The sequence below is a fragment of the Schistocerca cancellata genome, chromosome 2 (genome assembly GCF_023864275.1).
Source record: "Schistocerca cancellata isolate TAMUIC-IGC-003103 chromosome 2, iqSchCanc2.1, whole genome shotgun sequence".
NCBI classification, from domain to species: Eukaryota; Metazoa; Arthropoda; class Insecta; order Orthoptera; family Acrididae; genus Schistocerca; species Schistocerca cancellata.
The window spans coordinates 778,484,612-778,501,708 of NC_064627.1; the positions used below are offsets into that span (position 1 = coordinate 778,484,612).

At 46.3% G+C, this 17,097-nt stretch overlaps 1 protein-coding gene and 1 pseudogene across 1 annotated transcript in view; both read right to left on the reverse strand.

Annotated features, from left to right (window-relative positions):
- Nucleotides 1-17,097, reverse strand: part of LOC126158603 (uncharacterized) — a 180,372-nt gene that overhangs the window by 25,141 nt on the left and 138,134 nt on the right.
- LOC126163677 (5S ribosomal RNA) lies at nucleotides 8,382-8,499 on the reverse strand (annotated as a pseudogene).

Below are 17,097 nucleotides of genomic sequence, written 5' to 3' on the forward strand. Positions count from 1 at the left end.
CGAAATGAATAAATGTTAAATTTAGTTAATGAAGTCAAAAGTAAGAAAATGTTATATAGGGTGATCCAGCTGCCGCTACCGATCGGTTTTATGCAACCCACGACGCATTCAAAAATCTCGTGCATTATTTTCATGTTCTCTCGCTCGCTACACGCGAAGTCCCTTTTTCGGTAATGGTGTGACTTGAGCAATTTTTCAGTCTTTAAGTTCGGGTTAGTATTAGCTGCTCTCTACTGGACAAGGAAACCAATCTTCTTGTTTTACGACGGCCGAGACTTTTAACGAGGCAGTTTTTGGCTCATGTCCCACATCTCCAGCATCCGCCTACGTCGAGTCAGCAAGCTGCGACAAATAAAAAAGGAGCCCCCTGCACTCTTTGTGCCAGCACGCCCGTACTGCAGGAAACAGCCATGACATCAGAGGAAGACGTTGTCCTCGCGCGCGCCTATGCACCGCTTACCCTGTTAACAAGTGTTCATCGTCGCAGGCTTCTTACAGGATACAGCACAGTGTCTTCTTGAGGTGGTGACCTATTTCCCACGTCTGGTGTGTTATTTTGTGTATTGCGAGTCACCACCCCGGGAATCGGAAGCGTTCGAATCACATCGCAGTTAATTCGCAACCTTTCCGTCTCCATCAAAAACGACTTTTTGTCAAGTTTCTGTGTAAGCTTTAGCTTCCGTAAGGCAAAACGGAAACGTTCCAGTTATGGAATAGAATAAGCAGATTCGGAAGTCCATCACGGGGGCGGATACAAGAGGCTTGAGGTCCGTGATCACGCTGCTTATACTTTGGGAGCGGGGTCAGGACAACAATCGGTGACAGCTCCCACGAATTCTCTATTGTTTACTCCTCTATTCCGCAGCCGCAGTCAACATATGCGCGGAAACCCCACTTCTTCAAGGTGTAACCAACCCTCCGTTGACCCTTCCCAATCCCGTTCAGCCTCGACCATGTTTGACGCAGTTACTGGAATCCGTCAACCTTCTTTGTCGAAACTTGCCGTTGTTGGGTGGACGTTCGTACCAGCGTTGTCTCCACTTGGATCTTATGCCAATAGAACTGGTACCTTATAAATAAGCCCAGGTTGGTTTGCGTGATTTCAGACGTGTTGTTGATGGACCTCGTAGGCCGTCGTACAAGGGAGAGTTCTTTTGAGAAGTGATCTTCTTGAGTAAGTTTGACTTAGCTGCTGTCCTCCTCAGAGCAATACTACCCAGGACAGGTAACCACTGAATGGGAGTAGTGCAGTGTCGTAGCTTATCGATACTGCCATAGCCGGTGCCTCGATGAAGTTTCCTGTGGGCGCTGCGACCGGCGCTTTGAACATCGCTATCAACAGTATGAACTGACAAATTAAGAACCTTCAGGGGCCGACCAAGAAGACTGCCAGATCAGTATTATAAGATGCGGGCACATGGGCACCTGTGTTCGAGATTAGTTCTGTGTTGCTAGTTGATGCCGAGCTTTAGACCGAGCTGTTGATAGCTAGATCTACTGGCAAACATTTAGTGTACACTGATGCACGACCTTACCAGGTCTCGGCTTATAGCTACCCACGGCTGGCACAGATTATCAACAGTGCAGTAGTTCGTCGGCAACGGGTTGAATAAAATATATTTATTTAAAGTGCATTGTGTCACGCAGTCTTTCGCTTGCCTGTCCAGATTCCTACGGCGACAGATCCCTCTGTCCACCTTTCACCCATTTATCATTACCAACGAGCACATAATATTTGGCCCCCCGGACCATAACGGAGCCCGCATCTCGTGGTCGTGCGGTAGCGTTCTCGCTTCCCACGCCCGGGTTCCCGGGTTCGATTCCCTGCGGGGTCAGGGATTTTCTCTGCCTCCTGATGGCTGGGTGTTGTGTGCTGTCCTTAGGTTAGTTAGGTTTAAGTAGTTCTAAGTTCTAGGGGACTGATGACCATAGATGTTAAGTCCCATAGTGCTCAGAGCCATTTGAACCATTTGAGCCATAACGGTTGCCGATTCGTATGATAACAAGTAGTTCTATCAGTAGCACTGAAGTGAAATCTTATGGGACTTAACTGCTAAGGTCATCAGTCCCTAAGCTTACACACTACTTAACCTAAATCATCCTAAGGACAAACACACACACCCATGCCCGAGGGAGGACTCGAACCTCCGCCGGGACCAGCCGCACAGTCCATGACTGCGGCGCCTGAGACCGCTCGGCTAATCCCGCGCGGCTCAGGGCTTCATTCAGCTGCACATCAGTCTCTGTTGTGTGGGCGCTGTTTTCCCACAACAGGAGTCCAATATCCACCACCAGAATACCCAAGATCGAGAGCAGCAGAGCATGGAGTATTGGCGTCACATCCCAACCGCTTCGAGCAATCTTGCCAAGTACACGGTCCAGTTACACTAATGAAACCACCGTGCATGTTCGGTTTCAACGTACAGTAACCACTCAAAGACGGCAGGTGGCAGCACCAGCAGTGGAGTAATAGAAATCGTGTCGAGGGATGCGGGGTAACAGTGCAGTTATTGTCACAGTGCGAAAACTGAGCGAATGTTTTTCCTCGGTGCGATGGGTTCTACCATCAGGACAACGCAACGTGTCACACAGCTCTAGTGTACGTGCATGGTGAAGAATACCAGGATGAGTTGACTGTACTCCCCAGGCCACCAGACTCACCGGATTTAAACCCAATGAAGAATGTGTGGGTCCACCTCGATCGGGCTATATGCAGTACCGAGTGAGGTGGCGCAGTGGTTAGCACACTGGACTCGCATTCGGGAGGACGACGGTTCAATCTCGTCTCCGGCCATCCTGATTTAGGTTTTCCGTGATTTCCCTAAATCGCTTCAGGCAAATGCCGGGATGGTTCCTTTGAAAGGGCACGGCCGATTTCCTTCCTCATCCTTCCCTCACCCGAGCTTGCGCTCAGTCTCTAATGACCTCGTTGTCGACGGGACGTTACACACTAATCTCCTCCCCCCCCGGGCTATATGCGCCATGGATCTTCAACCGAGGAAACTAGTGCAGCTGGTCCCGATCGGTACCTCCCAGAACCTCAATGACTCTCTCTCTCTCTCTCTCTGCTTGTCTCGCTGCAAAAGGCGGGTTCAAAAATGGCTCTGAGCACTATGGGACTTAACTGCTGAGGTCATCAATCCCCTAGACCTTAGAACTACTTAAACCTAACTAACCTAAGGATCTCACACACATCCGTACCCGAGGCAGGATTCGAATCTGCGACCGTAGCGGTCAAGAGGTTCCGGACTGTAGCGCCTAGAACCGCTCGGCCACTCCGGCGGCTGCAAAAGGTGAGTATCTAGACATCTGACAGGTAGGCAAATTAATGTGACTGGATAGTGTAGATTCAATTTTGAGGCAAGTTTTTTAGGTAACTCAATACACTGTTGTTTGAAAGTCAAGGACCAATCCAGGGTGATTCCTAGATGCTGACGGTTTAATACCACTTAATTCTTCCACGAATTTGCTGCTACACAGTAACACTTGGAGATGACGTTGAAAGAACTGACACCTTCTGCAAGAGAATTTATCTATGAGTGTCCTTGTCAGGACAAATCAAGGCGGAACACCGGTTATTCTCCCCCTGAACAAAACATTGTATCTTCGCCTATCTCAGTGTAGTGTTAAATCGCATTTGAACGACGAAAGTAAACAGTGAAGCACTCCATCGCAGGAGTGTGGGTACGAACTAGGGGCCCGCAGCTGGTATTACCATTGAGTACAAATTAACAAATAGTTCAGTGATGCATCGTGCTCAGTCTTCGGTACACTCCCCCCCCCCCCCTCTCCCACCCCCATCCTTCCTCTTGGACCCGTCGCCCGTATCCATTGCATTCCCGGGTAGGGACGCCTCCAGAAATACTCACACTGCCTTTTAGAGATTTGTTAAAACTCGGCAACTTAAGCTGTGATAGCCGAGCATGGAATGTGTGGGTTTCCTCTCAAAATTCCGACCAGTGTTCCTTACCTTTTTTTTTTTCTGGTCATTCGCCATGTCTTTCCGAAGATAATGGCACTGCGTAGGTCGCCTGGCGGAGTGTTTCCGGCAGAAATCTTTCCTTTCGTTCTGGTCGCGCATTCTTCAAAGAGTGACGCCGCCAACGGTCTCGCGCGCCCTCCGGAACGAAAGATGCCGCCAAAACGCAGCCTCTCCCCCCCCCCCCCAACCCCCTTCCCACCCAACCCCTACTCGGCAGGCCGTCGGCGGCGTCGTGTTGCGCCTGACGGGATTCGCCCCGAGGCCGCGGGTGAACGCTCGCAGCCAGACAAAACACTCGTAAAGGGCGCTCGTAAAGCGGACGGTTCAAGGTGGGTGCAGCGTGGCAGGTGCCAGCCGGCTCAACCCCGCTTCCCAGGCTCGTGCGTTGCAGACCGTTGCAGTACCTCCAGGGCAAATGTGCTTGCAGCTCAGCGCTTCTGGGTGCGCATGCACGAACTAGACGCGGTGTTTCCGACACACACACACACACACACACACACACACACACACACACACACACACGGGCGGGCGGGCGGTAACACAGATAATTCAAACTTATATTTACTCACGTTCTGTGAGTCTGGATGACGTTACTGACTATTTCAAGAATTCACTTCACTTCTTGTGTCATGTTTAATAACGTTTTTCGTTTAATACACTACTGGCCATTAAAATTGCTACACCACGAAGATGACGTGCTACAGACCCGAAATTTAACCGACAGGAAGAAGGTGCTGTGATACGCAAACGATTAGCTTTTCAGAGCATTCACACAAGGCTGGCGCCGGTGGCGACACCTACAACGTGCCGACATGAGGAAAGTTTCCAACCGATTTCTCATACACAAGCAGCAGTTGACAGGCGTTGCCTGGTGAAACGTTGTTGTCTTGCCTCGTGTAAGGAGGAGAAATGCGTACCATCACGTTTCCGACTTTGATAAAGGTCGGATTGTAGCCTATCGTGATTGCGGTTTATCGTATCGCGACATTGCTGCTCGCGTTGGTCGAGATCCAATGATTGTTCGCAGAATATGGAATCGGTGGGTTTAGGAGGGTAATACGGAACGCCGCACTGGATCCCAACGGCCTCGTATCACTAGCAGTCGATATGACAGGCATCGTAGCCACATGGCTGTAACGGATCGTGCAGCCACGTCTCGATCCCTGAGTCAACAGATGGGGACGTTTGCAAGACAACAACCATCTGCACGAACAGTTCGACGACGTTTGCAGCAGCATGGACTATCAGCTCGGTGACCACGGCTGCGGTTACCCTTGACGCTGCATCACAGACAGGAGCGCCTGCGATGGTGTACTCAACGACGAACCTGGGTGCACGAATGGCAAAACGTCATTTTTTCGGATAAATCCAGGTTCTGTTTACAGCATCATGATGGTCGCATCCGTGTTTGGCGACATCGCGGTGAACGCACATTGGAAGCGTGTATTCGTCATCGCCATACTGGCGTATCACCCGGCGTGATGGTATGGCGTGGTATTGGTTACACGTCTCGGTCACCTCTTGTTCGCATTGACGGCACTTTGAACAGTGGACGTTACATTTCAGATGTGTTACGACCCGTGGCTCTACCTTTCGTTCGATCCCTGCGAAACCCTACATTTCAGCAGGATAATGCACGACCGCATGTTGCAGGTCCTGTACAGGCCTTTCTGGACACAGAAAATGTTCGACTGCTGCCCTGGCCAACACATTCTCCAGATCTTGCACCAATTGAAAACGTCTGGTCAATGGTGGCCGAGCAACTGGCTCGTCACAATACGCCAGTCACTACTCTTGATGAACTGTAGTATCGTGTTGAAGCTGCATGGGCAGTTGAACCTGTACACGCCGTCCAAGCTCTGTTTGACTCAATGCCCAGGCGTATCAAGGCCGTTATTACAGCCAGAGGTGGTTGTTTTGGGTTCTGATTTCTGAGGATTTGTGCACCCAAATTGCGTGAAAATGTAATCACATGTCAGTTCTAGTATAATATATTTGTCCAATGAATACCCGTTTATCATCTGCATTTCTTCTCGGTGTAGCAATTTTAATGGCCAGTAGTGTAGTTTGCCATGGTGCGCTTCGGCAGTAGGGGCCCTTCTACTAATCTATAGTAATAATAAATGTGTAAAACTGTTGTGTATGTAGAGGCTTCACCAAAACTACTGTCCGCCCCTGGTAGCTGAGTGGATGCCGGCACGGTAGCCCAGCGTGTTCGGTCAGAGGGTTAGCTACTCTCTGTAATAAAAAACTGAGTGAACGGATCAACGAAGAACGTCAACGGGTGTCATCGGACGTCCGCCCCGAACAAAATCAACGAACAATATAGAACAAAATGAGATCAACCAAAAAAAGTGGTCAGCGCGACGGAATGTCATACCTAACGGCCCGTGTTCGATTCCCGACTGGGTCGGAGATTTTCTCCGCTCAGGGACTGAGTGTTGTGTTGTCCTTATCATCATCATTTCATCCTCACCGATACGCAAGACGCTGAAGTGGCGTCAACTCGAAAGACTTGCACCAGGCGAACGGTCTACCCGACGGGAGGCCGTAGCCACGCGGCATTTCCATTTACCAAAACTACTATACGAATTTTCATGGGGTTTTCGCAGGTAACTAGAGCGTAGCTTGGAGCACGGTATATGATTTAGTTCATTAGAATTTGATCACGAAAATTATCGAGATTTAAAGTTTTGTCTAAAGCAGTTGTATGTATTTCTCTGTTTCAACACGCTAATCTCTACAACTACTAGGCAAATTTTTAGGGGGGTTTTCAAAGGTAATTTAAACATAGCTTGGGGCATCGTATAAGTTTTATTTCATGAAAATCGGATCACAGAAAAAAAGGATATCGTGATTTATAGTTTTATCTAAAACCATCGTATATGCCTATTTGTTTGAACGCGTTAATTTCTTTCACGGAGCTTTCACAGGTAATTTAACCTGCCAGGAAGTTTAATGTTGGTGCACACTCCGCTGCAGAGTGAAAATTTCATTCTGTAAACATTCCCCTGACTGTGAGTAAGCAATGTCTGTGCAATATCCTTTCTTCCAGTAGTGCTAGTCTTGCAAGCTTCCGTGAAGTTTGAAAGGTAGGAGATGAGGTACTGGAGGAAGTTCAGTCGTGAATCGGGTAGTTCAGTTGGTAGAGCACTTACGTGCGAAAGGCAAGGATCAAGGGTTCGAGTCTCGGTCCGGCACACAGTTTTAAACTACCAGGACGTTTCAACTTGAGCACAGCTTGGGGCATGGTAAAGGCTTTATTTAATCAAAGTCGAATCACGGAAAAGATATTTTAATTGAAAGTTTTACCTATACTCATATTATAAATGGATAGCTTCGTAGTTGAATGGTCAGTACTGACGGCAGAATGTCATGTGGGGGGCCCGTGTTGGATTCCAGGCCAGATCGGAGATTTTCTCCGCTGGGAGACTGAGAGTTGTGTTATCTTCATCATAATTTCATCTTCAACGACACCCAAGTTGGCGAATTGGCGTCAACTACAAAAAATTCACCAGGCCACTGGTCTATCAGATGGGAGGCCGTAGCCACATGTACATTTCACTTATAAACGCGAAAGTAACTCTGTCTGTTACGTTTTCACTACTAACCCGCTGTACCTATTTCGATGAAATGAAATTTGACATGGATATAGCTTGAACGCTGAAGAAGAACGTAGCCTACTCTAAAAAGTGTGTAGTACAAGATACTTATGCATCTGAAGAGTATTACTTCAATTAAAGAAAAATACTTAAGCCTTTAAAAAGCTACCGACTCTGACATTTGATCTTTATCATTTTTGTGAAAATGCTTGTATTGGTTGATATGCGCAACGTGACACGATAAAAAGTAGTTAATACAATGCTCACACAATCTTCAATGTGTTTAATCCATGCTTCTCCAATATTTGTTGCATAATATACGCGTTGTATTATGTAAAGTTCCTTTAATAACAAGGTGCACAGATTGGCTTCCTGCCCATGCCCCTTAAATGAGCACAGTCAGCTATTCGTCATACTATCAATACGACTGAAGAGAAGTTAGAAATGGTCAATCGATTCTTTAAATACACGCTTCGTTCGTGTCTAAATTTTCATTAGTATTATGCAATAATGTGATAACCGGACCGTACGCTATAAACCCACTTCGCTTCAGATTTGTAGCACGTCCACCTTCAGTCCAAAATTATTATTATTAGCACTCCGTCGTCAGGCCCCAAGTGGCCCATCGGGACCATCCGATGGCCGTGTCATCCTCATATGAGGATGCAGATAGGAAGGGCGTTTGGTCAGCACACCGCTCTCCCGGTCGTTATGATGGTTTTCTGTGACCGGAGCCGCTACTATTTGGTCGAGTAGCTCCTCAATTGGCATCACGAGGCTGAGTGCACCCCGAAAAATGGCAACAGCGCATGGTGGCCCGGATGGTCACCCATCCAAGTGCCGGCCACACCCGACAGCGCGTAACTTCGGTGATCTCACGGGAACCGGTGTATACACTGCGGCAAGGCCGTTGCCCTCCGTCCAAAATGGTCTCAGATTGATTTTATTCCTGGCGTTAAGCGACGTCAGCATAGTAACTACGACGGCGTAGTAAGTAACGAGTGTAAACAACAGACGTGCATTCTATCAGACAGTTGTGAGCAGACAGCGTTAAGTAGTGGACGTGCTACAAATCGCAAAGGAGCAAATCTGTAATACACACTCTCCAGAATTTTCCGCAGAAGTAAAGAGGGTGAGCAAAATTTGTCGCCCACATCTTGACTCCCGAACAAAAACAACGATGCGTTGACTCCTGTCGCGACATGATTGAATTACAAAACGCGAAGAATTCCTTTTTGGAAAAAATTCTTCATGGGTGAAAGGACTGGGTTTTATCGAAACGGATGTACAACAAACGATAAAATGCAGAAATTCCTACGAAGGGTCAACGCTTTGACGACACAATCGATATTTCAGCCAATGTGACGCGCGAGTGAAAAATATTCCAGAGAAAGACTGAGACTTTCACATGAATGGATAATAGTTATACTGAAGTGCACTCAAGCGGAGTCAGAGTATGTGGAACACCTGAAGCATTAAGACCACCATCTCAACGTTTCTCTTATTTTCAAGTAATCCACTCCAGAAACTTTATGGACTTATGGGGCATTTCACACCAAATTATATGAATGCCCGAAAGAACAGACAACACGTGGAATCCGCAGTTGTGATACATTATATGTAAACTGAAGGTGAAGGGGGGGGGGGAGGTGGAGGGAGAAAGGAAAGGAATTACTGATGTCAGCAGCATCGGAACATTACGCGAAATCAGCGGCGACGAGTAAAAACGTGTACCGGACCGGGATGCGAACCCGGGATCTCCTGCTTACCAGGCAGGTGCGTTAACCTCTGCGCAGCTGACATCAGTAATCCCTTCCCTTTCCTTTCTCCCCCTCCCCCCCCCTCCACCTTCAATTTCACACAAAAACTTTTAAAAAATGATAAGAGTCCTATTGCTCTTACTGATAGTTCTGCCGTGTGATCTGCAAGAACGGTGTTCCTTTAGGATGAGGAAGTGCGAGATGATTCATTCCTAATTGCGCACCGAAAGAACTATCGTTTCGAGATTAAGTGCTTAGCTTTCCCCGTCCTATGCTAAAGAAGTGATAAGTGACCACCAAATCCGCAGGATTCTGCTCCACTGTCACAACGCAGCCGCTCGTCTTTGTTATGCAGATTCAGAGTTCAGGGGCTGGTCTCCCTCTGCTGTTTTGCATGTCTTCGTTCCGGCAGGCTCAAAGGCAGGGCTTCCCCAGAAATAAGAAAACTTTCCAGTATCGAAAGTCAGCGTCGCGACAAGGCTCTAGGATACGTCGACGAAGACAGGGGCGGCTCAGCACACGGTGAATGCGTGAACATCCATCACAGAAGGCTTTCTGCATCAGCAGGGGCCCGAGGAAGATACAGGGGCTGCCGTCTCTCTTCCTACCCTGAAGAAGCCCTGCATGGGGTACGCTGAGGATGTGATTGCAATCGTGTGCTGGAGCCCAGGTTCGTCATCCGACTCCGGTACGCTGCATCAGCGAAGATTTGCCTGCATCTTACCACAGAAGTAGAGGGGGCAAACGAATAAAACAGAAAGAAAATAACTGATGCATAGTAAGTATCATAACAATGAAAGATGTCAATCGGTGGACAAAAATTCTACTGAAGAATACTAGTAATATCTTAGCATACTTCAAAGAGTCCATAGTAGCTACGGTTGGCGTAATAAACGAAGAAGCTTTCTTGCAATAGCAGAAAAAATGCTCTAGTACTCTGTACTTCCATCTAAAGAAAAGTAGTCACATCTAGAACGACTGAAACATATGCACAAGCTTAAGAGAATGTCACATGCCTATAAATCAAAAGATTGTAGCTTGGCTCTGAATGTTTAGGAAGAGCAACTCTCTTTTCTGACATATCGTAAACATTTGCAATTCGGATACTTATTGGAACTGCATCAATATGTGTGTCGGATCCGGCTACAGGCAACTACCACAATACGAACTAAATATTTCTCGGTAAATTCCACTCACTGTTTTCATTTCTTTCTATAATGAAAACTCTTTCATTGCTTTATGCCTTCTAAAACAGCTACCGAAATTCTTTGCAGATACACATCATCTACTGGCAAAACAGCTTCAACTGCATACATATATTTTTCTTACAGATATGTATCACATAACGAATGTATGAGATGTCTACCAAAACTTCTGATGTAAAATTTCGGCAACGGGACCTATGGAATCGCATCGGTTAACGTGAAAAAATAATCTTCTGAGAATGAATTTAAATAATAAGACTAGCATTCGGGAGGACGATGGTTCAAACAGGCGTCCGGCCATCTTGATTTATGTTTTCTGTGATTTCCCGAAATCGCTTATGGCAAAAGCTGGGATGGTTCCTTCGAAAGGGCTTTGGCGCTTTCCTTCCCAATCCTTCCCCAATCCAAGCTTGTGCTCCGTCTCTAATGACCACGTTGTCGACGGGACGTTAAACACTAATCTCCTCCTCCTCCTCCTTTACATGACTGAATTTTATAAACAACATGTAATTTATACACAAGGCGTAACTAACAGACTTTGAGGATAGGTTCTTCACACCATAACGAGAAATAATTGTGTAGTGAACATGGGCTGTAAACCGCATACTTTAAGAGCTATGAGCACTTTTTCATCTACGATACTGTGACAGACATTTCTTCTACTGCAAGCTCTTTGATTTCTATGTTTTGGGAGGAAGTAGCACGGAACAAAACAAGAAAAAAAACCAATGAAGATGTGCTCTAAAAGGCATACCTTGTAAGCTGTGAATACTTTTTCACCTTCGCCACTCTGAAACACATACCTCCTACTGAACAAGTGCTCATAGATCTTAAGTTATGCATTCTGGATCCCATGTTTACTGGACTTTTTTCCTTTTTTAGGTCTTATTACCTCCTCCCAAAATATGAAAAGCAAAGTGCTTCCAGTAGAACAGATGTGTTTCACAGTAACAAAGATTAACAAGTGCTCGTGGCTCTTGAGGTACGCAGTTTAGAGCCCATGTTTACTGGAATTTTTTTTCCCGTTTTGGTGTAGGGAACCTGTCCTCATGTCTGTAAAAGGAATTTAGTTACACCGTGTACACAAAAAGAAAGAAAGCTGGTATATGGTAGATTTTAATGTGTCCAACCCGACAATCGGTTCCGAAGCAGGGAAATAAAAGTGCACGAATTTTACTGAAATGCGCGAAAGCGGATACTGCAATACTTCCACAAAAAGAAGAAACTAGCTGAGGCCAAGAGCACGCTGGACGATGGTGGTAACTGTAAAGCAAACTGATGCTTCGTTACAAAAAAGAGGGAACACGACGAGGTTCGAGCACTGTGGAACGACCTTCACGTTTATTTATTTAAACAACCTTTTTTCCTCTTAAGAGAGTACGACTTGTGGAAGTTCGCACTTCTGCTAGGAGAAGTTTATTTTATAATTAAAAAATTAACACCAAGAAATTCTTCTGTAATAAAAATTTTTAAACTGTATTTAAGAGCGAAATAAAAATAAATTAAGTTCCTAGTGCATAATACCAGTTTCATTCTTCTCGAGGTGTTAAAGTGAACGCTTATTTTCAGCAACACCCCTGGTCACAGGTGCAGCTGCAGCAGTCACATCCCAAGCGTATGTATGGTTGCCTAGCTTGCAGGCTTCACATGACAAACTGATGTTCGAGAATGCAAAAGATAGTTCCAAAGAGTGCTTCACGAGTATGGTTGTAGGTTCTCGTATCTTCTCCCACCAACTGCCAAGTCACAAAGAAAACCTTCTAGGTAGTTAAGATGCCTGAATTTGGTTGCTGATTCCGAGATTTTCATTGTTACCGTTGTCAGAGATAAGAAAAAAATCAAACTTGCTGGAAGATGGGAACTGGGTGCCAGACCGAGACTCGAACTCGAGACCTTTGCCTTTCGCGGGCAAGTGCTCTACCGGCTGAGCTCCCCAAGCACGACACATACCCATTTTCACAACTTCACTTCCGCCAGTACCTCTTCCACCTTGTAAACTTCTGCCCCAGGCTGTGGTTGAGCCATGTCTTCACAATATCATGTCTTCTAGGAGTGCTAGTCTTGCAAGTTACACGGGAGAGCTTCTGTGAAGTTTGGAAGGTAGAAAACGAGGTACTGGCAGAAGTGAAGCTGTGAGAACGGGTCGTGAGTCGTGCTTGGGTAGCCCAGTCGGTAGAACACTTGTCCACGAAAGGCAAAGGTCCCGGAGTCTTGGTCCGGCACACAGTTTTAATCTGTCAGGAAGTTTCATACCAATGCACTCTCCGCTGCAGAGTGCAAATGATGACAAACACAGCGCGGATCGTAATTCAGAGCCATTTCCGTTCCAGCGTTTAGGCTGGACGCCAATGAGCAATCGGACAATGCACTGTTAGAGCAAGTAATTTTCTGAATATCGGAAAAATGTACACGGTGAAGACAGCAGTGGGCAGTCGATCTTCAAATATGACACCCGTATGGAGCAAGTGTGACGACGGATTAGTCAAATAGTCATTTTCATATTACTAATATCAACAGCCCATACCCCGTTGCTATGCATCTTGCAGAACAAGAGGCGAGGGAAGATGTGTAATAATGTTCATCTACATATGAATTAGAAGACAAGACTTCTCTTCATGCGCTACGCTGGAAGGTGTTAGATAGCACATCCAATAGCAGCGAAGTAATTCTCACCGACATCAACTCTGATTTACTTACATTCGAAGAAAATCCTACTCATTGAACATTTTCACAATGCCCGAATGTTACTGTCATGCAGTGGTTATCAGTCCCAGGCGGCAAACTTCTTTGGAATAGGAATACAAAATCTAATCCCACAGTCTCAGTCTCGATGAAGATTTTGGAAAGTAGGTCAACGATTATTGTATGTTCCAGGGAATGCTTGAGAGGTAACTTCTATTATATGTAGAAAACTAAACAATATATGATCGCAAACACTTGTTTTAATCAGTGTCCAGTTTCGATCGTTATGATCATCACCAGTTTGATCTGTCTCCTTGAAGTTAATAAAGGAGGCAAATGAAATTAGTAGCCATGATTGGTATCGTCACGTAGTATAAAAACATGACTAAATTGTAGTAAATGTCCATGACCCGTTATGTGGCACTTTGATTGATTCTAAGAATACAATATTGCTCGAAAAATCGCTGGAAGCAGTCTATGAGCATGCCTACGGTGAGATTTAAAATGGAACGATCACATAAAATTAATTGTAGGAGAGGCACATTCGGAAGAATCCTCAGGAAGTCTAGTCCACCCGCGAAGGAGGTTCAAATGGCTCTGAGCACTATGGGACTCAACATCTTAGGTCATAAGTCCCCTAGAACTTAGAACTACTTAAACCTAACCAACCTAAGGACATCACACACACCCATGGCCGAGGCAGGATTCGAACCTGCGACCGTAGCAGTCCCGCGATTCCGGACTGCAGCGCCAGAACCGCTAGACCACCGCGGCCGGCCCGCGAAGGAGACAGCTCACAAAACCCTCGTTCGACCAATATTTGATAACTTCTCGTTAGTCTGGGACCCGTTACAGAAAGGGCTGATAGAGGAAAGACACGAGATCCAAAGAAGAGCAGCGCGTTTCGTCACATGTTCGCTTAGACTCCCGAAGGTGTCACGGAGATTCTCACCTATCCCCAGTTGCATATGCTACAAGAGAAGCGATGTGAACCACGATGCGTTTTACTGTTAAAATGCAGAAAGCGTGTATTCCTAGAACAGCTAAACAATATATTGCTCCCTGTTATTTATAAAAATGGTTCAAATGGCTCTGAGCACTATGGGACTCAACTGCTGTGGTCATCAGTCCCCTAGAACTTAGAACTACTTAAACCTAACCAAACTAAGGACATCACACACACCCATGCCCGAGGCAGGATTCGAACCTGCGACCGCAGCAGCAGCGCGGCTCCGGACTGGAGCGCCTAGAACCGCACGACCACCGCGGCCGGCTGTTATTTATACCTCACGAAAAGACCATGAAGGTAAATTTAAGAGATTCGAGCTCACTTCTAGCAACATTTGTTTTCCCACACACCATACACGACTGGAACATGAAAATCGCAGAGCGACGGCGGTACACGAAGTATAATCCGCCACACACCACGAGATGACTTGCGAAGTATAGGTGTAGAAGAATATGCAACCTGTTTCACACAGTACTTTCTACTAGAATCTCCCGTGTCTTTATAGGTTATAATCCTTACGCGCAGACCGAGGGAGGTGGCGCGTCCGGCTGTCCAAATTCAGGTTTTCTGTGATTTTTCTAAATCGCTACTCGCAAATGCAGGGATGATTCCTTTGAAAGGGCACAGCCGATATCCTTCCCCATCCTTGAAAACGTTCCGAGCTTGCGCTCCGTTTTAATGACTTGGATGTCGGCAGGACGTTAAACCCTAATATTCCTTCTTCCAGACGTGGAGGACTCAGTGAGTTCTTGTCCAGAGTCCGGGCACGCCATCGCTGCGCGCCTCCCTGCGGTCAGCTGCTAACGACCGAGACGAGACGCCTCTTCTGTGTAGCCTTCGTGCGGCCTTGCTGCAGGCTCGCACAAAAACAGCAGGCGATTTCACGTCCGTAAAAATTCACGTGCTCCCTGCTCGCGCAAAATAAACTCTGTTTCCCGCTTTCAAGTTATTTTCCATTCTCTCTGAGCTAAAACAATCCACAGAATCCCATATGTTTGCGGATAACACCTGTGTGTGTGTGTGTGTGTGTGTGTGTTAATTATTACTACTTGCTATTACCTGCCAGAGCGAACTGAAGACCTGACCCAGGGTAAAATCACCGTCCCATTTCTGCTCAAAAAACAGTAAGAGGCCGTACATTCCTGTATGCTTACAAAAACAGCTCTGTTATATGTTTCACGCCTGTCGCCATATATCTACATCTACACTGCCGGAAAAAAAGTGAAGCACCCAAAAGTCACGGTCGGATGGCAAGCTAACATCACACCCATGTACATCATCAGCGGGTATATGAATGACCAGAGTTGCCGGACTGAGACTCGAGCTCGGTACCTTTGCCTTTCCAGCACACAACTTCAATCTGCTAGCAAGTTTCACAACAGTGCACCTACCGCTGCAGAGTGAAAATTCGTTATGGAAACACCCACAGGTTGTGTCTAAGCAAACAACACCGACATACGTATATTACATTACATCTGCACGGACTGAAAAAATCGAGGTTTCTCGAGGAGTGATGTTCAAGCGGGTAATACTAAGATGGGTAGCAATGCCACATGGGTGCTGGACCTGAAGTTCAGTACCAAGTCTCCTTAGTCTTGTGGTTTTGGTGAAGCGACGTCTGTTATCTACTCTTTCTTGTCTTCTTTTTGTTCTCTTTCTGAAATATGCCATAAATTTATAATTTCTTACTCCCAAATTCATGTGTGTTCTTTAAAAAATAAGTGTAATTACTGTAAGTAAATAAAAGATAATACTGAAGAGCACACAAAAGAACTCCACGCAGCCCCGCCTCCACGTGATGCTGCATGGGCAACAGTGCCCACGACCTCAACTCCGTAGCATACATCTGCTGCGTGGTGGTGGCCGTCGGTGTTGGGTATGAGGTCTGTGTGGAAAATGTTCAAATGTGTGTGAAATCTTATGGGACTTAACTGCTAAGGTCATCAGTCTCTAGTCTGTGTGGAGCACTACAGCTTGTATAAAGCAATAAGATGGCAGGGCCTAGTAGTCATAACGCAGCTCGAAAGAAACATGCAGCTTGTGACTAAGCTGTGTCTCCGCAATATTCATTCTTCTAGGAGTGCTGCTCCAGCAAGTTTCTCAGGAGAAATTCTGTTAAGTTTGGAAGGTAGGAAATGAGAAACTGTAGTACTAGTGTAGTTCGTGTTTAGTGATATCAGGCCTGGCAGGTTATATGAAGGGGCAGGAGCAGCGTCAAGTGTTGAGTGATAGGTGTGAAGAGCATGGAGATGCCGCGTACTCGTGTGAGAAAGCTTTATCAGCACCTGGCACAGTTTGGAAAGGGTCTCATTGCGCGTCACCATTTGGCTAGCTGACCGAATCGTGCAATATTCAGATTTGAGGGGCATTCGGATGTGGCAGTGGTCCGATGCTGGACTGCCTGGAAAAATCAGCGCACGCATATTCGTGGTCACAGTTCAAATCGATCGTGTCTGACCAGCAAGATGGAGCATCACTGTATTGTGCACCAAACAGTTCGTAACTCCTTCACGTCCGCGCCTGACATGCGAGACAAGTAATGGATTCCCTGCAAAGTTCTGTGTCATCCAGCTCCATTGGTCTGATACTAGCATCGAGACTAATGTGAAAGAAAGTAATATGTTTTCTTCAGCGAACGTATGCTCTCTGAATTTCAGCAGTAAACCTCGAAGATGTACACAACGGATCTCTTGAATAATCTGACACTCGAGTTTGTTTAACATCTCCGCGACGCCATGTGACGAAACAGGTTGCTCTTCGTTGGAGTTTCTCTGTCTCTTCAATTCATCGAGTTAGCCCTGTCTATTGTCAGAGATCAAGAAATAATCGAACGCCTTTATAGAAAAAGAACAGAAAC